The 23,087-nt window shown below is 43.7% G+C and overlaps 1 protein-coding gene and 1 long non-coding RNA gene across 5 annotated transcripts in view; one reads left to right on the forward strand and one right to left on the reverse strand.

Annotated features, from left to right (window-relative positions):
- LOC134761304 (uncharacterized) overlaps positions 1-23,087 on the reverse strand; it is a 100,730-nt gene that overhangs the window by 11,416 nt on the left and 66,227 nt on the right. The gene's annotated exons all lie outside the window — the stretch shown is intronic.
- LOC129058828 (uncharacterized) lies at positions 836-15,893 on the forward strand. 4 transcript variants are annotated; one of them, XR_008524241.1, is made up of 3 exons: positions 836-1,192; positions 7,688-8,215; positions 14,648-15,893. It is a non-coding gene; the product is annotated as an uncharacterized LOC129058828 (long non-coding RNA). The 4 variants fall into 4 exon arrangements; XR_008524240.1 differs by having other exon boundaries at positions 968-1,192; positions 7,675-8,215; XR_008524238.2 differs by having other exon boundaries at positions 1,028-1,213; positions 7,476-8,215.

The following is a 23,087-nucleotide window of genomic DNA, read 5'->3' on the forward strand; positions in this document are numbered from 1 at the left end:
GTACAAACAATTGTACCCAGCTGACCAACCGACTAAATTCTCCTATTCAAAGACTTGGAGGAAATGAGTCCAAATATTGACGGCAGAAAATTTTGGTGACCTGTGCTCTGTTTCTTGGGCTATTGGAGACCATGAAGGATTATGGTCCTCTCTAGGCCCACATCTGGCCACTATGTTTCAAGTTCATGGGATTTCAAGGTTAGAAAAGACCACATAAACCGTGCCACCCAATCCACCATAAGCTGAAATGTTGATGACACTGTCATGGAGAGGTACAGATCTGGTGATGATATCACATTTGTTTCCCTTTCTGCTGACCTGGAAACAGCTAAAAGTAGCTACTGGTCCATGCCCTGGCTCTCATAACTATTTCTTCTCCAAGGTTTTCTGTGTCCAAATGTCTGGACCCTGTGATTTGAGGTTTTACACATTGTGCATAAGTGTGGTATCAAAATAAATTTGAAATTAAACGCCATACCAGCAATCAGCTGGTATACAGCTTAGGAAATAGCCACACACCAGTTAAATAAAGCACAGTTAGGAAGCATATCTTCTGTCAAGTAACCATGCAATTAATTTCAAAGTAAAATATAATTGGATTATCTGTGTCATGGTTTTCTTCATTAGTGCAGATAATTGGGAGATTTTAGTAGTATATTTCCTTCCTTCTTGAAGAAAATGCTTATGATATAATGATGGGGATCCCTCCCCTTCAGGTTTACACTTGGTGGGAGTTTGTAGGAGCTTACATCTGATATCTTTAGTCTATAGGTAAGGGGTAAAATAACAGAAAAGGAATCATGGTTGCCTGGACCATGGGTTAAAAAAAAATCTCAGAAGGCCCGTGAGCACACCCCACCACTCCACGTGAATGTGACCTCTGCCTTACTAGGCCATGTGGAGGTTGGATCCACACAGGGGTGTGCTTTCTAGAAGCCAATTGTTAGAGTTGAGCTGGCCAAGTGGGATCTGACAATGGAGTAACAGAATAAATGCAGGCAGGATAGCTCCTGGGGGCAAGTGCTGAGAGACAGAAAGAACAGCAAGGAGAGAGGTGAGAAGGCGTGGCCCGGACAGTTTCTTAAGTAGCGTCACAAAGACCACCTGCATGAAAATCACCTGGAGAGCCGGGCGCGGTGGCTCACGCCTGTAATCCCAGCACTTTGGGAGGCCGAGGCGCGCGGATCACGAGGTAGGAGATCGAGATCACGAGGTAGGAGATCGAGACCACGACGAAACCGCGTCTCTACTAAAAATACAAAAAAAATTAGCCGGGCGCGGTGGCAGGCGCCTGTAGCCCCAGCTGCTGGGGAGGCTGAGGCAGGAGAATGGCGTGAACCCGGGAGGCGGAGCTTGCAGTGAGCCGAGATCGCGCCACTGCACTCCAGCCTGGGCGACAGAGCGAGACTCCGTCTCAAAAAAAAAAAAAAAAAAGAAAAGAAAAAAGAAAATCACCTGGAGCTTATAAAACTGCAGGTGCCTGGGTCCCTGCCACAGACCTATTAACTCAGAATCTGTGGGAGCCAGGCCCAGGAATCTGCATTTTTAAAAGTTCCCTGGGTGATTCTTATGAGAATGAAGATTTCAGACTCACTGCTCCAGGCACATTGTCGCAGGGTCGATCCACATGCCTAGGTGTGAATCATTATCTGGTTGTGACAGGCGCATCACAGAGGGGTCTTCACAGCCCCCACTGGCATTAATATTCACAAGGATCAAATCCAAAATGGATTTAATGAGCATGTTCTTAGTGAGAGATGCTGTTAGGAAACTCCAAACCAGCAATGGGCAAAATCTCTGAAGGCAGAAAGCCTGAAAATAAGCCACAGTTTATGTTTTCAGAACTGGTAAGGGTGGAGCGGCTGTCTTTTCTAGCTGGATGTGCTGAATAAGAACCATGCAAAACAAATACAGTTCCCCAGGGGCGCCGTGCATGATTTATTTCCAGATTTAATGAATGGCCACGTGCCTGGGTTAGTGGAAAATAACCCGCAGACTGACTCATCCCTGAAAAGTGCAGTGGAAAAGCCTCTCTCGCTGATGCCATTGAAGGACACTGACCCATTTCCACATCCTAATCTCGCGGTAAACCTGGTGACATGGCGGGTGAACAAGGTAGGCAGGCTGCCTGCCTTGCCTCTGAGAACACAGTTTCTTGACATCCCCTGAAATGTCTATTGATCTGAGCATGTAGCTGATGTCAACACTGATTGTCTGAAGAGAGGCTACTCAATATCACAAGGTCACGACAAGAAAAAAAACCTAATAATTCACTATCCCTGAACACAAAAGACTGGGCGTTGTTTTCTTCCATCTTAACAGTATCTTTCTGTGGCTGCTGAGTGACTCTCCTCCTGTCACTGCCCTTGCTGTGGGATTTAGGTCTTACATTCGCTTTTATTTACCTATTTCTCTCCTGGCTTAACTTTTCAGATTCATGTCACAGAGAACACCTGCTTTATATGCTCTGTCCCTGCTGCAGCCTCATCGCACAAAAGGCTGATTTAACTCCTCAACAGAAAGCCCTAATTTCACAAGCCGTGAGACTTCTCTGAATCATATTTTCTGCCCTAAGTTAGCAGCACCATTTCTCCCATGAAATAATGTTTATTGGTGCTTAATTGATTGAATTGGCACCTGCCTTGCAGGTGTACCGTTGGGCTTCATGAATTCGTTGCTGTTTGCAAGGTTCTTGGAAAGGCGCGGAGGGAACATGCCGGAGAGGAGAGCATTCTGGTGACTGTGGGGGGGCACTGTTGTCAGTATCTGCTGCCGGAGCCCACGCAGCACTTAGAGATGAGTCACACAAAGCACTGCACCTCCCCAGGAAGGGCGGCCACCTTGAAGAGAGGCAGGTAGTTTTTCATAACACAGAGTTGGCTCTATCCTTATCTCTGGCTACTCCTACTCAAAATTGTAAGGTAGACAAAGTTTGTGTTCAGAGCTACCACTCTCTTCATTTTTTGCGTGGTATTTGGTCCTTTGATTCATTCATTCTCTCCTGCCTTCCCACACCCTTCCTTCCTCTCCATCCTCTTTCTCCCTCCTTCCCTTGTGTAGGAAAAACATTTCTTGCTTGCAGCCTGCTGTCAAAAAGCATAGGATAAACTGATTTATTAATACATCAAGGAATAAGTGACTAATAAGGTGAACATTCGTCAATAGTATGTGTATGATCAGAGGAAAATTTTAAATCAAAGGAAAAAAAGCAATGTGATGGTGAAAATTCAAACACCATCACAGAGGTGCAGGAGACAGTGGGGGGAGGGAGGCTCTCCATTGTTCCTGAAATTACAAGACTCGTTAACTTCCTTCTTGCCTTTTCTTTAAGGTTAATAGAAACCCCCGTTTCTTGGATCACATGTCACAGGTATCAATTTCATTCCACATATTCAGATGTGTCTGAAACATAATTCTTTGTTTCCCTTTCTTTCTTTTTAAGCCTCCATTCCTCTGGGGTTGTAGAAATTCAATCTAAATTAATTTGGCTTATCTCCCCACCCTCCCCCAGCCCCTTTCCTTAGGGTTGCATTTACATTTGGAGGCTTAGGCAGTGCCAGGTATTGGGAAGGGGACATCTGGTCCTCGAGATCGTTCGCCATCCATGCTGGCCTCCCCGGAGGTGTCCACCTTGCCATCTGGTCTTCAGTTATTGGTTCACCAGGTGGCTGCTGAGTCATCCCTGGTTCCTGACCATGGGCTCTTTGCATCCAGCTCTCTCTCTCAGCTACTTCCAGGACTCTCCTGGGCACAAACGTGTTATCTGTTTCTGTCACAGAATTCTGGGCCTCAGAAATCTCCAAGAGACTGTCCAAAAGCCTTCCTTATTTCTTTGCCACTCGTGTGATCATACCAGTGCCTCACACTAAGTCGGCACACAAGCATATACCATTATTCTGTAGGATCATGTTGCTTTCCTGGGCTCCAGCTGGGAACCTGAATGTAAGTTCCTTCCTTCTGCAGGCAGAACCAACCAAGGTGGGTAAGGAGGACATCTGTCATTTCTCCCCATGCCTGTGCCAGGCTAAGCTCCTGAAAGGAGGCTCTGGAATGTTTCTTGGGGACCCACCAGCCTCTGAGTTCTTTCTTCCAGCTCCCTTCCTTCCTGTGGCCAATCAGTGACTCCTCTTTTCTCTAACTTTTTGCTGTGTTATCTTTTCTTGAAGCCAAAAATGTGAAGTGACTGAATAGAGAGATGACCCAAGGGATGGAAGATAAAAGGTGGACAAGAACTGATTTCTTAAAATTTTAATTAATAAATTAATTCATTAATATTATTTTCTGAGACAGGGCTTTACTCTGTCACCCAGGCTGGAATGCAGTGGCACGATCATGGTTCACTGCAGCCTCGTCCTCTTGGGCCCAAGTGATCCTCCCACTTCAGCCTCCTGAGTAGCTGCGACCACAGGCACACACTGAAAAGCCTGACTAATTTTTTCTATTTTTTGTGGAGACAGGGTCTCACTATGTTGCCCAGGCTGGTCTCAAACTCCTAGCCTTGGGCAATCTTCTCACCTCAGCCTCCCAAAACTCTGGGATTACAGGCATGAGCCACCATGTCCAGCTTTTTAAAAATTTTTTATTTTTTGTGGGTACATAGTAGGTGCATATATTTGTGGGTTACATGAGAAATTTTAATGTAGGCATGCAATACATAATAATCAAGCAATTGATTTCATTTTAAAAATCCAGCAAACTGAAGAACACTGTGCTAGCCATTGTGAGGGATGTAAAGTGTGGTAAAGCATAGGCTCTGCCTGTGAGAAACATACACAGAAATGTAGTGCTAAATGCCAACTCAGAAGTCATATGGATTCATAAGGAAAGAAAAATCAGTTCAGAATTACCCTCACACTTTACCATTCTTTTCTTTTTTCCAATTTTTTCTTTTAAAGAATTGGGACTGTTCAGCTGCCAGTGGGAATTTCTTAAAGTTAGAAGCTAAATAGAACACTAGTCAGAGTCTATATCAACAAATGTTGCTATAGCTCAAATCTGTGATTCAACTGGAGATATCAAAGCTTTCCCATGGAATTTACTTACTTTGAGCAGTACTGGATACAAACGAATTCTAAGACAACTAAAGCGTTTGTACACCCCTCCCCCATTAGAATTGTAACGTCATTTGCCTTTTTATTATTTGTGAGACTTTATTTCTAATATTAAACATTTAGAGCAGTAGTCACACAATTTGGGGACTAATGTGGAAGGCAATGCTTGTAGTAGTGGGGGTGGGGAGGGCTGGCTGCTGCTATCATAGCCCAGCGTCTCAGTGCCTTAGCACAACGATGCTTATTTTCTACCCACTTCACAGTCCTTTGTTCTCCACAGTCCCCTGTGGCCCACCCTCTGCCTTTAAAGCATGGCTGCCAGGTTCACCCTGGGTATGAACACTAAGTCCACTAATGGGGGTAAGAGAGTGTGCAAAACCACATCACAGTCTTATAGGCCCAGCTTTGAGGTAATATACATTGTTCCTTCTCATTTTCAGTGGCCAGAACTCAGTCATATGGCTCATCTAATTGAAGGGAGCTGGGAAATCTCATTGGCTGTGGGTCCCGGCGACAAAGGCCACAGGTTTGATGAGCACATGGCATCTTCTCCGCTTTATTTGTGAGCAAAATTCTCTAGCTGCATAAGCCTCCCAGTGATTAAAGCTTTGCTAGCAAAGAACCAGAATTGTTTCATATCATAAAGATTGCTGGAGTGTCAGGGAGACATGGCACTTCCCTCTAGCCTCCCTCACTTCCTTGCTCCCCTCCCTGATCTCAGTCTGCCCTCCTCAGGAGGATAGATCAGCAAGGCTAGAGCCTACATCTGCACACTCACGGGCAGCCTTACAGGGTTCTTAGGAGAGCTGAGGCAATAGCAGTCACAGCCGGGCTTCTCCCCCAGGTACTCCCCAGTGCCCGGCCTGTGCTGATGACAGCACGTGAGTCATCAGCACTAAAGAATGCCAGCTTCATCACTGGAAGTTGGCAGATTCTCAGAATAGCACTGGAGAGAAAGCTGGGTGTCTCTGCTGGGCATTTGGGGTGAAGAAGGAACTAAAACCTTCCAAGCATGTGAATGCAGGCTGTCTGTGCCAGGAAAGTGTTTTGGTCTCTCTTGTCTAGTTCAAGCCAAGCCCAGGCCCAGGAAAGCACTCACTTTGTTGATTGAAAGGGAATCCTTCTGAGACAGAAAATGTCAACAGTGCTGGTGGGAATTCTGCATCTGCTCTTTAATGTCTAAGTGGTTTCAAGGAAATGGATGAACCTGGTGGTTTCAGATGAAATATTATTTCCTGCCTTCAAGTACAACGTGTGTATATGCAAGGCAGCCTTCTTCTGCAATGAGTCTCAGGACAGAGGGCTGGCACCTCCTCAATGGCAGTGACATTGATATCCATGGATCAAGTGTGAGGAGCTGGTTGGTTTAGGCAGCCATCTTCTTACATAACATGCCTCAAAAAATGGGAGCCCAAAGAAGGGACCTTTGCCTCTGTGAGCCAAGCTTATAACAAAGGAGCGAAGGTCGTCAGCTCATGGTCCCGGGAGAAAGGCAGTGGTCACCCAAGAATGGGAGTGGTAGACGGAGAGTGATGGGAAGCTAAGCTAGGATTTCAGATGGAGGCATGGTTGAAGTCCTAGGACTGCAGGATGAGTATCTGAGGCGGAATGTACAAGTGAAGGAACTCTGTTGTGCTTTCAGTTTTACTTCTAGTAAGTTCTAAACCAGTAAGGTGTTAGATTTTCCGTTCCAGGGTCTTTCAGCAACAAAACATGATCTGTCTTCAATTGATCTCTGTGGAGTTAGGGGGAATTGGGTATATGAAATTTGAAAGTCTCTTCCCTCTGACACTTATATTCATAAGCTGTACAAATATTAATTCCAACACACTCTTCACTGCTACATATAATTTCACAACCCTTTTATTCACCATAGAGAGTCAGGCTCTTAATTGCAGTATTCACCCCAGAGATGGCAGTGGTACCAGATGCTGGCTCCAGAGATTCATGCTGAGGTGTCTTCCAGAACATTGTCACTAACAACGTTTCTGCTGGAGTGAGGTCAGGATTCTGAAAACTTTCTTCTGGTAGGATTCTTGATCAGTCTTGCGTGGCTTAGAAAATCAAACGAGAGTCTGGGTCTCAGCTGTGAAGTTACAGATGGAGGCATGGTTGAACGTGCACATACTCAAAGTGTACATTTTCCACACACTGTTTTCCTGCCATGGAATTACACAATCACTTTTTCTGAGGATTTATGTTTCTTTTTTAAAACTATTATTCTTCTTATTGTTTGTTTGTTTGTTTGTTTTTTGGAGACAAGTTCTCGCTCTGTTGCCCCAGCTGGAGTACAGTGGTACAATCTTGGCTCATTGCAGCCTTGCCCTCCCAGGCTCAAGCGATTCTCCCATCTTAGCCTCCCAAAAGTAGCTGGGACCACAGGCGTGTGCCACCACACTGGACTAATTTTTGTATTTCTTGCAGAGACAGGGTTTCGCCATGTTACCCAGGCTGGTCTCAAACTCCTGGGCTCAAGTGATTGGCCTGCCTGGGCCTCCCAAGGTGCTGGGATTACAGGCATGAGCCACAGCGCCCAGCCAGGATTTATATTTCTAAAAAGAAGCCTAATTGCCAAAAGCACAAGGAACATGTGTTTGATTTCTCACATAATGATTTGAGTCAGCTTTTTTTTTCAGATTATAAAACTGTGAGAGAAGCTCATTGCATCTCCTGTCCACAGAAAGTCAAAGGGTCTTTGTCTTTTCATTCTGCCTACCCTCAACAATGATTTATTGTTGAAGACCTACTACAGACCCAGGGATAAATTATACAGAGAAGGAGAGCCTTGTTGCCAAAAAGTATTGAGGATATAGTGATTTGAGATTCTTACCTTCAAAGAAGAGTTGAAGGAATTGAAGAAATGATCTGGAATTATGGATTTGATTTTTGGATGAACACTGAACTATTGTAAGACTTGGTAGAGTTAGTTGACAATCTGAGGCTTTCGTTGTCCCATTCATACATGAAACTTCAGGTAAAATGTACTAGAAACAAGCCAGATACTATTTCTAGTCCTGAAGTCATCCTGAATAGTATCTTCAGAATGGATGTCATTCTCAATGATAATCATGTGATTTGCTAAGATTAGAAGAGGAAACAAATCAGTTAAGCAAGGCTTATGTCACTCACAAGAGACCAAAGCGAATATCAAGAACATTATCAAGGTAGGTGTTCCTATCCATGTATAGTGTTGTAAGCCAGTAACAAAAGTAGACTGTAGACGTAGTTACCCAGTTGAATATTTAAATGTATCCTTATTTGACTGTGCAATCACACAGCCAAATATATTCAAGGGCGGTTTCTTTTATAAGAAAAAAAGAAGTAAATGAAATGCTCAATGATGACATTAGCTCAATTTTATGTCTGAAAAATTTACTTGCACCCAAGTGAGAAAATACAAAATTAAAGTTCTCACTGCAACAACAATGGAACCTACTAACAAGGAGAGGCTGTGCCACACATGCTGGGTCGACATGGGATGTGGGTCCTGAAACCTAGACCAGAGAATTGGCTGCAAATTTATTATTGCCCTTCACCTAGAGCTTAAAAAAGAAAGCTTTCTCTAGGGGGTTATGCAAAGAGCCTTTATCTTGAGAGTTACACCCAGCAGTACATCTTGGATGGCACCAACTGGAGGGTTTACAGAAAAAAAATTATTTGTTGCGTGTCCTGGTACTGGCTAGATGCATGTACGAATGTTACCTATGAATAATTTTATCTTTCTTTACCTCCTACCTCTGGCCTACCAAGACAACCCCGTCAATTCAAAAAGATGAGACGATGCCTATGTGAGAGTGGGAAAGTGGGACCTCAGGCCCTGTGGCCCTACTGCCAACCTTGCTTGGTTATTGGAGCCCAGGGGTGACTGCAGAAGCCCCTTACCATGGTGACACTCAACACTTTTCAGTGCCCGTGGCTAGGATCCTGATCTATCTCTTCCCTTTATAGCTATCTAGTGCCTTGGGAATGTCTGGCATAGCTTTTCCACATCCAAATCAGCCTAGAAAAGCCCAGGTTCCTCTGTCCTTTCTATAGAAAGTTCTTCTGAGTTCCTCAGTTCAAAGTTCTGAGCTCCTCAGTTCAGCTGGAGCTATGGGAACAATACTGGGAACTCTTACTCCCTTTGGGAAACGCCTGTGCAAATCCAGGTATAGGAAAATGGAGCTCAGTATAGTGGAACAGAGTTTGAGGGCTGTTCACTTAGAATTGCTCTGATGTGGCTTAGTCCCTTCCCACTATTTTCTGTTGCGCACTTTAGGGATATAGATGATAAAGAAAACAAGCATTGCCAGTGCCACCTCCGTTACCTACATACGATTTGCTCATTTAATCATTTATTCAACAAATTCTAATGGAAAGTTTATTATTGTGCTGTGCTAGCCTCTTTGGGACATTCAAAGTTGATTAAGACATGCTGCATACCTTAAAGGGAGTTCATTGTGTCATTTGAGAGATGACACACATACAACTATCCACCACATCAGCTAGAAGTAAAGAGTGGTGCTTAGGGAGAAACCTAAGCACCATGTTTTTCAGATTTAAGGGAAGACTTCAGAAAGAGAGTGATAGTTGAGCTAAGCCTGGAAAGGGAAGCATATGGCGCTGGGCATGGATAACTACAAGACACTGGTGACAGGCTGACAGTAGATCAAGAGCAAAAACAGGGTTTTGTTGTTGTTGTTTTGTTTTGCAGGGAGTGGGAGGGTGAGGTAGCAGGTAGGAGGTCGGGGAGAGATATGGAGATAATGCCACTGATTCTGGACATGTTGATTTTGAAATTCTAGTTAGATATCCTCGTAGGACTTTCCTGCAGGCCAAAAAACAAAACAAAACAAACAACAAAAATAAAAGACAGCAGAGTCTTGAGAAATTTTAAACTGGGGCTAAGAACTACAATGAAGCAATTAACACTCTAAGCAACGGATACTAATGTCTTCATTACTTGCAGGCAGCCTGAGTTTCTTGCTGTTTCAGGCTGTTCTCTGCACAGCTGCTGGGAAAGCTCAGAACTTTGGGGAGACTCTTAGCTAGATTAGAGCAGGAAGGCTGGTCTTTGGGAAGGAGATAATATTAGGGGCATTTTGGTGCAGTGTTCCCCATGACTAGAAACTGATTTGTCCCTTTAAACAAGAAACCAACCAACCAACAAACCTAACGCTGCCCTTTATTCCTGATCCAGAACCGATTTGAGGTTGACATAAGTACCCCTTTTCTCCTTTTGCTATCTGGTGGACCCCATCTTCTCAGAATGATGTAGACACGTGTTCTAGCCCTTCTGTGATTTGTCCACTGCTGTGCTATTATAAGCATTATTGATCACACAATCCATTAAGGCACCATTCACCATAAATAATTTATCTCTTCAGGCATGAGCTCGTCTCTGCCACAGATGCCATCAGCAAGAATCCCCTTCAGGAGGTTTGTACTGAAGGAAAAACAACCGCATTGCAGATAGAGTTTAAGCACACAAGGCCCAGGGAGAAATGAAAATAATGACTGACCAAACCCTGTACCTGGAGACTGCATTCTACTGGGGATGTTCTGTGAGAGACAGAACAGGTCTGAGGGTTTTCAGACCAGCATTCCTCCTACAGAAAGCATGCTGTCTTGACAAATAGGTATATGCCTAGTCTTTCTAGCCAAGGAAGTTTGTTTAGGCAGCATGTCAATATTTGTTGGACATACTAGAGCAGTTCTAGATGCTATAATTGCTGGGAGCAGGAGGGACAGAGGGAAGGGCAGGAACAAGCAGCAAAAGAAATAGCAGACATTGTCTTATATCTGTATGGACCTTAAAATTCTATTGGCCAAATAGGAAAGCACCTATAATCAAAACTGCAAGATCTCTGGCAAGAACAAACCAACAAACAAATGAACAAAAGAATGCAGGAGGATTTAAGCTCAGATTGCACCTATAACTTGCTGACAGGCTGTATAACAATAAGAGTGCTCAGATTTTTAGGCTTTAAGTTGGTTTGTCAAGGAGGAAGAGCCATATAGCTATATAGACAGAGAGGAAGGTAGGGGAGAGGTGGTCATAGGGGAGGAGGATGGGTATGCAAAAGTCTGCAATTGGGAGCTCACGAATCATGGATGCCAGCAAACAGATTTCAGCTGGGGCAGAGATTCCATGATGTAAAGCCAGAGAGTAACAAGTCAGCATTGTGGAAGGGAGCTGCTTCTTTATGGCTTTCCCACACAACGCTAGAGTCAGGGGGACCTTTCGTAGGTAGAGAAGACCTGGGGAAAATTCACCTTTTCTCCCTTTTTAAATCCTTCTTTCTTGAGCTTCCTGGGACTTCCCTTCTACTATAGGGTCTTGCAGAGAAAAAATAATAATTAAGCTCACTTATAATACATCTATATGCTAACTATATTAGTCTGTACTCATGCTGCTAATAAAGACATACCTAAGACTGGGTAGTTTATAAAGGAAAAAGGTTTAATTGACTCACAGTTCCACATGGCTGGGGAGGTCTCACAATGATGGCAGAAGACGAATGAGGAGCATAGTCACGTCTTTCCTGGTGGCAGGCAAGAGAGCTTGTGTAGGGGAACTCCCCTTTATAAAACCATCAGATCTCATGAGACGTGTTCACTATCATGAGAATAGCACAGGAAAGACCCACCCCTTGATTCAATTACCTCTTATCGGGTCTTTCCCAGGACAAGTGGGAATTAGGGGAGCTACAATTCAAGATGAGATTTGGGTGGCGACACAGTCAAACCATATCAGTACCCCTCTGAGTAAGTTAGGATGGAGACAAGAAAACAGCCCAAGTCACATAGTTCAATAAAGAAAATGAATAGGGAAATCAGCTACAAATGGGTTGTGAGAGCTGAAGAGCAAACAGGAGATGTAGAGGCAAAGATTAGCAATGGCAACAACTAGAGGTATCAAGGAGATGTGCCTGGACCACCCAGACAACACTGGAGGCCTGGTGTGACCACAGGGGAAATGTGGACACTGCCAGAGACACCCCCAAACAGAGAGACAGAGGGGCAGGAATACTACCACTTCTTTCTTTCCCCTGCCCTCTAATTCCTGCTAGGACTTCCCTTTGGCCTAACTTAACTGGAAGCCAGCTGGTCAGGATCCCTAGGAAGTGTGTTTGTAGGTATGAGCAGGAGAAGGTGGGAAATGATTGACATTCCCTTGCATAGTATTTGTAGATGATTCTCAAAGAGAAGCAATGTTTGTCTCCAGTAAATAGATTTATAATGGTGGAATTAGGCATGAAGTGAGGTAATATTTGGGAGCAAGTTCTTCTTAGTGACTGCTGTGGTCTGAATGTCTGTGTCCTCCCAAATACATATGTTGAAACCTAGTCCCCAACATGGTGCACTTAAGAGATGGGGCCTTGGAAGGTGATTAATGGGATCTGTGCTCTTACACAAGAGGCCCAAGAGATGTTGTTCATCTTTTCCACCAAACAAGGATGCAGCAAGAAGGGGCCATCTATGAAGCAGAGAGCAAGCCCTCACCAGACATCAAATCTGCTGGTGCCTTGATCTTGGACTTCCCAGCTTCCAGAACTGTTGCTTATACATTTCTGTTGCCTATAGTTACCCAGTCTAAGGTATTTTATTACAGCAGCTTAATAGAGTAACTCTGCAATTAACACTACTCAGTCCTCTGCTGATCTTCTGGTAGAGCATACTCTGCTAAAATCAGTGTGGTTCTGTAGGTAGGGAGTTACCCAGATCTTCTTCAAGCAGTCTGAGGTTCTTTCCACCATGATTGCCTAAAGTTTAGCTCAGTGAAAAATCAGCAATCACTTGTCTTGACCCAAGAATACAAGAGCTAGGGGCTCAGTTAAAGCTCAGGAGGTGCTTATCAAAGTCTATGGTTTCTGCTTCTCTAACTCAGTCCTAGAGATGAAGTCTTATGGTCTAGAAAAGTCTACAGCTTCCCTTTCCTTACAAAGATCCTCTACTGTTGTTTATGAGCCCCTCTTGTTCCTCAGGGATCTTGCACATCCCAGAGGAACAATCTTGGCCTGTCTGAGTCTCTTAGGTTTGATCTAAGTAACAGATTCAACCACATATTAGTTCTATCAAGGCCAGATGGACACTCATGGATACTGGGTCTCTCACAGAAATCCTATCTCCAAGGAGATGCTATTTCACAACTTTTAGGGGTTGTATGCCTTTGCATTAAATATTTCAAAATTATTTCAAATAGTGGTCATGACAAGAGATGATAATAAGAGGACAGGGAGATTCTATTTTATTTAATCCCAAGAAGCTAATGTTGATGTATATTGCATTGATTTAATATAGTTCACTTAATATGATTGATCAACCACAGGAAGATGGCCTTTGTGGAGACATGATTCTTACCCTTATGCCAATTTAGTCAGGGCTAAGAAGAGGATGTCAGGTATTTGCTGGTGGTAGAGGCTGTGATAAGTTCAGGACTGTGCAGGCAGATCATTGCTTTCAGAGAGTGGGATATGATGACTGTGCTATTCATCTGTTTAGTGCTATTGCCACAATTTGCTGGTTCTTAAACAGAGCTTTACAAAATAGGCTTGTTGTTAGGCCAGGCTGCTAATTGTGCTAGTAATTAAAAATTGGCAGTGCTGAGATTGGCCCATATTCCCTACCTCAATACCTTCCAAGTCAGCATTTGCCTTTCACAATGAGCAAAACACCTGCTCTATTTCCGCCACTCATTTTCTAGGACCTTCAAATGCCACTCAGTTGATGCTTTCACAGAGCCTGGGAGGATTTCTGGTGTTTCATTCAGAAAGATTGTATGCACACTGGAGAAAGCAGGACTATACATAGCCAGGGCCGAGCAGAGGGTGACCTCCATGAATGCTCCAAGGAGCCAAGGGCATGACTGCGCTCATGGCCTCAGATCACCCTCCTGCCAAGATTCTTTGATGACACCAAGTTTTGCTAAGATTTTCTGGCTCTGGGAGCTCGTGTGTCGATTCTTGGAGGTTGAGAGCCACGTGGCAGCCTGCAGCTTGCCGGCTTGTCTGTGCACGCACGCTCATGCACTCACATTCACTCAGAGTTGATGCGTCATCCTCCTATATTTATCCAGTTGCTGTTTCAGTGGCTCTGAGAAGTGTCTGGAGAAAAGCAAAGCTGCTTCCTCCTGCTATGCAAGCTGTCTGAGCTCCAGAGACAGGCTCTACTGTCTTGTTCTGTGTGTGTGGAGAAGGGGCATGCAGAACATGGTTCCCAGAGTGCCTGGGTCACTGATGAGATGCCCTCTTTTCTCCCCCAGCTAGTCTAGAGCTTACAGTTCAGGAGCAGGCAGCTTTGGCACTCTAGCCACAGCCCCAGTGTTTTTGCTCACGCCCAGTTGGGTCTAATTGGGAGGGCCATGATGTGAGTAGAATAAACATCTGGGTGAGGAGTTGGAGATGGCCAGGGCCCTGGGGTAAGACAAAGTGGGAGCAATAACTACAGTAAGGAATGAGTATCTGGAAAGGTATCATTGAGCATAAGAGCTGAAAGGGATCATTGATACCATCTTCCCAAGACAGCTGCTTTACAGGTGAAGAAACTGAGGCCAAGTAGGTGAACAGTCACGCAGCACCAGTGCTGATCCTGAAGTGATGCACTTTTAATTCCAGAGCAGTGACTTTCCATGACCCTGTGCCCAGCAGATGGAGCCTCACCTCACAGCTGGCCATTCTCCAGCAAACATCCTGCAGAATGGAAGACCCAAAGACAACATGCTGAAGACCAACCGTGAGCCTCTGTCAGGGGAGTCACCGACAGGTGACAGGAAGTGTGCTGGAGAAGTGACTGCACTCAGGTCTCCAGCTTCTGCTGGGCCCCCTTCTAACATAGCCTTGTCACCACTCTGTTGCTGAGGCATTGTCACATCCTGTACTCTGGCCACCTCCCAGGCACATCCTTTTACAATCACCACTTTATACTTTGTGGACAAGCACAGAACCCACAGAATGACTCACTCTAGAAAGATTCAAATAGATATATCCAAATAAATCTGGGCTTCTTTGCCATTCCTTAAAGCCTATTACCTCATGATAACATATGCAAGAGAAAAACAAATACCATTCCAAATTCTTGAAGAATGATTAATATATTGAAGCTTTCCTTGAATAGGAGTAAAAGAGAGTTACTCAGAAGTGCCTATTCAAACTTGCAACAAATCCACTTTTCCATTCCTGTCTCTCCCAAACCCCACAGCTCATGGCAGCTACTGAAGTTTCTCTTCTCTTTCAAAATCTCCAGCCTAGGGTGCCTCTCTTGACACTCCCTCCTTTCCTCTCTCTTGCTATCCTTGCCGAGTTCTAGATGTTTTCATTGCCTCCTTAGGCGGCTCTATACCCTTTCCCATGTAGATCAAGTAAACCTCTCTTTACTTTCTCCCCATACTTTATCTTTTCTACCCATTTCTCTGACCAGCACACCAAAGGCATCCAAAGGCATAGGAACTGAGCCACTGAAACAATAATCTTCCCTAAAATATGGTGAAGGGGATGATTGTAAATTCTTATGCTTTATATTTTAAAAAAACTTTGTCACATGAAAATCCAAATCTGATTGATCTTCAACCAGTTGTACTTGGTTGGGTTGCTCCATTATTGAATTCCTACAGTGCTGGAAGTGATACAATATTAATTAAATGCTCTTTAAAGATGATGCTTCCTTATTTCAAATAGGCTTCTGCTGCCTCTCAGCCAGGGGAAGTCACCAGCTTCTCCCCTGGATAGCAAGCACTCTTCTTAGGATGTTATGGGTGCATTACCGGCTGCCTGTTGCCAGTGGGATTGGTATCTCCTTTTTTACAAGGTTCTGGTCAAATCTTAAATAAATTCTGAAGAACAATAAATCCTTCAGGAACTTTTACTCTATGTGCAATGTGTCTGTAAAGCAGCAACCAGTAGGCCTAGAGCATTTGACATAATTTCTTGCGTTGTAGGGAACCTTCCTTCTCCCTCTTGCGTTCCTGCTTTGGACCATATGATAGGAGTTTTCATTCTTTTGAAAGCATTAGGAAAAGTAGCTTCAGCCCCTCTCAGCCCTGTTCACTTTTCCCTGAGGGACTAGTCATGATTTAGCTGTATGGTGAAGTGGGGAGTTTCTCCAGGCTCATGGGAAACTCTGCTCTTCCTGTCCCTTCTTCTTCAGATCTCCCCCCCGAGGGTAGGTGTGTTTTGCCCACCTCCTGTCTTGTGGGTGGCAGTCATCATGGGGTTAGGACCCAGCTCTGCTTCCAGGGCCAGGTCTCAAATCCTAGCTCTCACTTTGTTCCAGTGTAGGGACATAGCAGATGCAGATGATGCAGCTGTTTTGCTCTGTGTGTGTGCTCTGAGGAGCCAACCCTTCCTTGAGTGAGATGTACCAAGTGTTAGACCTAGGGAAAAACATTAGAGAGTCTGCCTGTGCCACAGTTAACTCCTACTCCTCAATCCAACTTATCCTTAATAAAACAGGTTTTTAGTCAGGCATGGTAGTGCACACCTGTAGTCCTAACTACTAACTACTTGGGAGGCTGAGGTGGGAGGACAACTTGAGCCCAGGAGCTCAAGGCTGCAGTGAGCTATGATTGTGCCACTGCACTCTAGCCTGGGCAACAGACCCCTATCTCTTAAAAAAAAAAAAAAAAAGATGTTTTTAACCTTCGCTTGTCTGATTTCTCCAATTGTTTCTCAGTAGCACTTGTGAAACTGTAGTATCTTCATTCAATTAACATAAACTAATATTCAACTACCAATGCTGTAAATACCCCTAGGGAGGGAGTACATTAACTCATAACCCCTTATGATGAGTGAATCTATGTCATGCAATTAGCATTATCCAGTCATCTACCATGAATGAGTTTAAAGCCAAGAAAAACAGAATTCATCCTAGATTCTTATGATGTTATCAAGGGTGGAGATGAAGACCCCACATCCCATGATCCAACTTACAGTGTATTTTTATCTCAGTGCTTGGCAGACTAGGAACATGCCCTCTTCCTCCTGGTGATCCTGGATGTGTGTTGATATCAGCACAGTGTTGTGGGGAAGGGGGGTGCCTTGGGGTCAGACTGCTTGAGTTCATCTTTTCTTTACCCCAACTGTAAGACTTTGGGCTGCTTACTTAAACTCTTTTGGTCTTACATTTCTTACCTGGGAAATTGAGATAATACCTAGTAGGATCATTGAGAGGAATAAAATGAAAGAATTGTGTAAAGATCTTTGAACAATGCCTGGCAAATAGTCAGCCCTCAGTAAATGTCAGTGATTATTATGAATCGTAAGAAAATATTTTTCTGCTACCTAAAAATTTTCCTTGAGGATGCATCTTTAGAATGTGTCAATGGGAAAGTATGCTGTACTTTAAAAATAATTTTGTTTTGCAAACATTTTAGAACAAACACTTTTAGCGAGAAATAGCTATATTGCTTTCTGGCAAATATGAATTGGGATTTACTTGTTAAAAAATAGAAATACGACTTCTACTGCTTTCTCCACTCATACCATCTCCAGAAACATTTCTTAGCTGCTTTTACCCAAAGACACATGTCAGACCTAAGATCTAGTGACAACTGCCTCCGGAAGGTCTTGATATGGGCCCCTCAGTGGAGGCATTTCTAATTTTGAAATGAGCTGTGTGGTTCAAAAGCTCTATGCTTTCCAACAAGTGGATGATTGATAAGACTTTCTCGTTCACTGATCAAGCTTGGTAAAAAGGAAAAACAGGAACTAAAAATACCCTTTGCATTTGAACTGGGGGCACTGAAAGTACAAGGAGGCCAAGATTTACATATGTGATTACATAATTATATATTTTATTTATTTATTTTTGAGACAGGTCTAGCTTTGCTGCCAAGACTGGAGTGCAGTGATGCCATCTTAGCTCATTGTAACCTTGAACTCCTGGGCTCAAGCAATTCTCCTACCTCAGTCTTGAGTAGATAGGACTATAGGTGTGCACTACCATGCCTGGCTAATTAAAAAAATATATTTTTGTAGGGCTGGGGTCTTGGCATGTTCCACAAGCTGGTCTCACACTCCTGACCTCAAGTGATCCTTCTGCCTCACTTGGCTGCTAAAGTCCTGGGATTACAGGCATGAGCCATAGTGCCTCGTCCACATAATTATATATTTAATTGGTAGTTTGAAGTAAAATTATCCTTAAATCTAGGTATTTTTGTTGTCATGTGTCATAAACTTATAATTGTTGCTACAACAAGAATAGAATGCCTTTTTGCTGAATTTTTAAGAAAAACTCAACATTCTGGCCATTATACCATCTAGGAATTTTACAACCTATAGACCTATCAAGACAGAAATTAATTTGAAGGTCACATCAGCCTTCATATGAATTTTTGGTAAAATTGAGATGACATTTTACATGTTAACTAAGTAAAAGTGACATAATAAATGATGGTCATTTAGGTTCTGTTTCTCTTTTCCAGCTGGAAAGCCCATGTGAGAGGTACTTTAGGGAAACTCTCGCTGAGTCAGTCCTCCACCTTTTCATGCCAGGGAATCCTGATGTTACTCAATGCATTTGCCATACATTGTACTTCTACCGAACAAATAAATAAAAGTCACTAAGCTGAAGTTTATCCTGTAAGCAAAAAGTTATCATACTGGAAATATGGATTTGTTTTTTGAAACGGAGTTTTGCTCTTGTTGCCCAGGCTGGAGTGCAATGGCATGATCTCAGCTCACTGCAACCTCTGCTTCTAGCGATTCTCAATTCTCCTGTCTCAGCCTCCTGAGTAGCTGGGATCACAGGCCCGTGTCACCACACCCAGCTAATTTTTGTATTTTTAGTAGAGATGGGGTTTCATCATATTGGTCAGGCTGGTCTCGAACTGCTGACCTCAGGTGATGTGCCCACCTTAGCCTCCCAAGGTGCTGGGATTACAGGCATGAACCACTGTGCCCGGCAGAAATATAGATTTTAAACTTAGCATATGAACAAGTGTGGAGAGTAATAATGGCAGAAAATTGATATCTTTTATTGCAAATCTTCCATCTGCACCTAAGAGATAGAGGTCTCAGACCTAACAGCCTAAGCTAGTATCCCGGTGGTGGCAGCCACTAAATTCAAGACCCTCTTGCTAATACACAAAGTAAAGCCAAGAGTAAAAGCAACAAAGTCATGATTTCATGAAAGAATCTAGTCCTGTTTTGTTTTTTTTTTTAAATGATTAAGAGAATATTTATTTAAGCAAGAATAGATACAGTCGGCTAGGCGCGGTGGCTCATGCCTGTAATCCCAGCACTTTGGGAGGCTGAGGCGGGTGGATCACTTGAGGTCAGGAGTTCCAGACCAGCCTGGCCAACACGGCAAAACCCTGTCTGTACTAAAAATACAAAAAATTAGCCGGGTGTGGTGGCACTCGCCTGTAGTCCTGGTTACCTTGGAGGCTGAGATGGGAGAATTTCTTGAACCAGGAGGCACAGAGATTGCACCTGGGTGACAGAGACCCTGTTTAAAAAAAAAAAAAAAAAAAGAATGCATATAGTCATCATTGCCATTGCCATGAGATGTTAAATGTTCAACCCAATTTTGCTTCCTGGATAACTTTTTCTTTTCTATCCCTGTCAGTTTTGAAAACATAATACTAGAAGAAGAGGGGCCCAATTCCACAGAGAGCTCCCAAGAGAGGGTTTTTGGGAGCGGGTCTGAAATTGAGATAAACACTTGCTGATCTTGCATAGGTCCAACAAATCAAGGTAATACCTTGGATGAGCCCTTGGCGGTTAGGGTTGTTGTACTGAAGCAGGTATTCCTGTTTAGGCCAGGCCCTTATGGCCAATCGCTCAGCTTGTGCCCACTGGGTCTCCAGAGATATATCGTATTCAGCTGGGTCGAGGGTTGAGGGCAGAGTGGCCAGGCGTGATGGAGTATACTTTGGGAGTTACATCTTGGCGACCCAGCCCAGATCTCATCCTTTGTGTTCTGTTGGGATTCCAGTGCTTTCATGAGTAAGAATTCTCATGAATTCTTATGGAAAATAGCAAAATATCCCAGGCAGATTCTCTCTTTTGCATATAAATCTTAAGGGCAGAAGGAAGCAAGAGTGGTAGATGTGGAAGTTGGCAGAGCAGCTAGCGAGGTGCTAAGTGGAGACACTAGCGTGGGGAGCAATGAGAAGTTGGCCTCAGAAGGCAATGAGATGTTCAGGGCCAGGGGTGCCACTGGGATCTGAGAGCCCGAACAGCTACGAACGCCACCCCCGCCACCAAGTTCTCCACAAGGTGTGGTTTTGTAGCTGCTGAATGTTCCTTTCCATTTTCTCACTTTCCTGTTCATTCCTACGATAACCCCCAACCACCAAATTTGGGTCTGTGTCCCTTGAACCCAAAAGAATCTAACATTGGGTCACAGTTTCTATCAAGGATCTGAGGACTAGGGGCAATTTAGTGTCCCTATATGTTAGGACTCCCACTTAAAGAACTTGGTTTTTTGATCCCAACAAGTTCCCTGTAAAGAACTCTATATTCTCTCTCTTCAGTGAGCGAAATAATAAAAATGCAAATCTCCACTCTTCCCCTGTGTGTCAAAGACATTCCTTTTCAAGGAGGTTCATTCTGAAGTGACCTCTGAGTAACAGCACAAAGTAGTAGACAGTAGCTTAGGTATTTTCAAAGGAACGGGTATGCCTAACAGTATCTAACATTTATTGTGTGGTTCTTTAGGCTCTGCACTGAATATACATTATCTAATCTAATTCTCACCACAACCCTTTCAGATGGGTATAATCCTATTCCCTGTTTATATTTTAGTAAGTGACTGAGGATCACCCGATTTAGTTAAGTGGTAGAATTGGGGTTCATATTTGGTTTTAACTGTAGAGCTTGAATTCTTAACCAGTGTGCTATACTAAAAGCAAACTCTGAAAAACACATCTCATCCAATTTCTTGACAGGATATTTCTGTTCCCAGTGATTTATTCTATTAGCAGGTCCAAGTAGCTGAGCCTTTGGGCAACTCCCAGGACTTTCTGCAGTGGCCTCCTGTGACCCCTGCACTGTCTGGTGGAACCAGGGTATGTGTTCTGTGTTCCACTGAAAAATCACAAGGGATAACCTGCCTCTCTCAGCTTGCTCTTTGAACGCTTTAACCCAGATTTTTTGAAGTCTCTACTTTTACCTGGTTCTTGCTTTTTGCTGCAATTTCCAAGGGATCCCTGCCTTCAGGCCTTTTTTCCACCCAGGGGAGAGAAGATGTGCTATCATATGATTTTATTAGACAAGAGAAATAGGCCCAACATGTACTGTAGCGTTAAGATAACAGGTCGCAGTGGCTTTTTCGGTGGTGAAACATTTCCAGAAATAAGAAAATAAGTCCCATCACCAGGTCTCTAGCTGTGTTTCTTCACACTGGCACCAGACAGAAGCTCTGGAAAATGGAATGTATAATGTGTCATCCCCCAATGAAGCCTCATTGGCAGAAACACCAACAAAAAACATACAACTCTGTTATGATAATGTCAAGCATCTCTCATCAGTATGCCAGCTCCAGGGCCTCAGTCAACAGATGTGAACGGGAGGATAGTGGTAATTCTCTCAATTGTTCACTCCGGGGACATTTTCATTCAGATGCTTATGTGTGTTTCACTTGATCCTTCTTACAACCTCAGTGGGAGGCTGGGTCAGATCGGGGACAGTTTCCCAAGTCAGTAACGACTTCCTAGAAGGAAATCGAGGGATTTTTCTCTCTTAGCCACAGATTCACAAACATACCTATGCTTTAGTTGTCTGTAATGCCATTAACAGCAATTATTTCAATCTACGTATATAGCATCACATGTTTGCACATAGATATATTTGCTTTACGTGCACCTTTGTAAGAACACACCTCTTGCTTACAAGAGTCAAACTGTGTCTTTGTTTTAGTGTTCTAATTGAAAAACATACACGTAGACCAAAAGAGGTGAACACAGATTCTCAGAGAAGGGGTGGAAAAAGGGAGTGAGTGTGTGGAGGGAGTCCTTTTCAGAATCACCTGGGGATTTATTCAAAGTGCCTTTCCCTTGCTGCCCTGACCACCCCACTGCACCCCAGAAGGAATCATTACAATTGAGGGCATGCTGAATCCCTCAGATGCACTGGAGTGGAAAAATTTTCAGTACTACAGTATAAAATATTTTCAATGAAACTATGATAACTAGGTGCCTGGAAATGGATTACTTTTGTAGCAGGTATGATTCTCAGTCTACAAATTAAGGTATGCGAGCAATACTAAATCTCTTTATTTTCTAGAAATCAATTAAATTTGACTAATCTCTCCAGGCTCATAAGAAAATATAATCTGAGTCATTCTTGGAGCCTCCTCTCCCTACTCAAGGTCATGTCAGTGCCCAGCATATTCTGCAGTGTGAAGGTGTCTATGGAGACTCGGTGTTTTCGTCTGTTCCACAGGTTTCCACAAAGACTTCCGTTGTCCATGATCTTAAGGGCTTTTCAGGACTGCTGACATTTTGATGCTTCCAAGCCACACCTAAGACAGGGGACTCTCTTGTAAGATGGCTTAGGGGTGTTGTTTGCCTAGATACTGCATGCAGCTCTTTCTCTATGGGTTCTTGTTAGGGAGGAGACCACCCTTCATATTGTCTTATGCCCAATTTCTGCCTCTAAAGAAAGAATAAGTAAAAACTAAAAGGCAGAAATGGAATCCACAGGCAGATAGCGCAGCACCGTGTCCTGGGCCTGGTAGTTAAAAATCAACCCCTGACCTAACTGCTTGTGTTATCTATAGATTTCAGACATTGTATGAAAAAGCATTGTGAAAATCCCTGTCCTGTTCTGTTCCGTTCTGATTACCGGTGCACGCAGACCCCAGTCACGTACCCACTGCTTGCTCAATCGATCACGACCCTCTCAAGCGGACCCCCTTAGAGTTGTAAGCCCTTAAAAGAGACATGAATTGCTCACTCGGGGAGCTCGGTTTTTGAGACGTGAGTCTTGCTGATGCTCCCGGCCAAATAAAGCCCTTCCTTCTTTAACTCAGTGTCTGAGGGGTTTTGTCTGCGGCTCGTCCTGCTACACTTGCAGCATCTTTTCTTGTCTATTCCAAGGCCTCCCTTCATCTCCA

The sequence above is a fragment of the Pongo abelii genome, chromosome 3, assembly GCF_028885655.2.
Source record: "Pongo abelii isolate AG06213 chromosome 3, NHGRI_mPonAbe1-v2.0_pri, whole genome shotgun sequence".
Lineage (NCBI taxonomy): Eukaryota > Metazoa > Chordata > Mammalia > Primates > Hominidae > Pongo > Pongo abelii.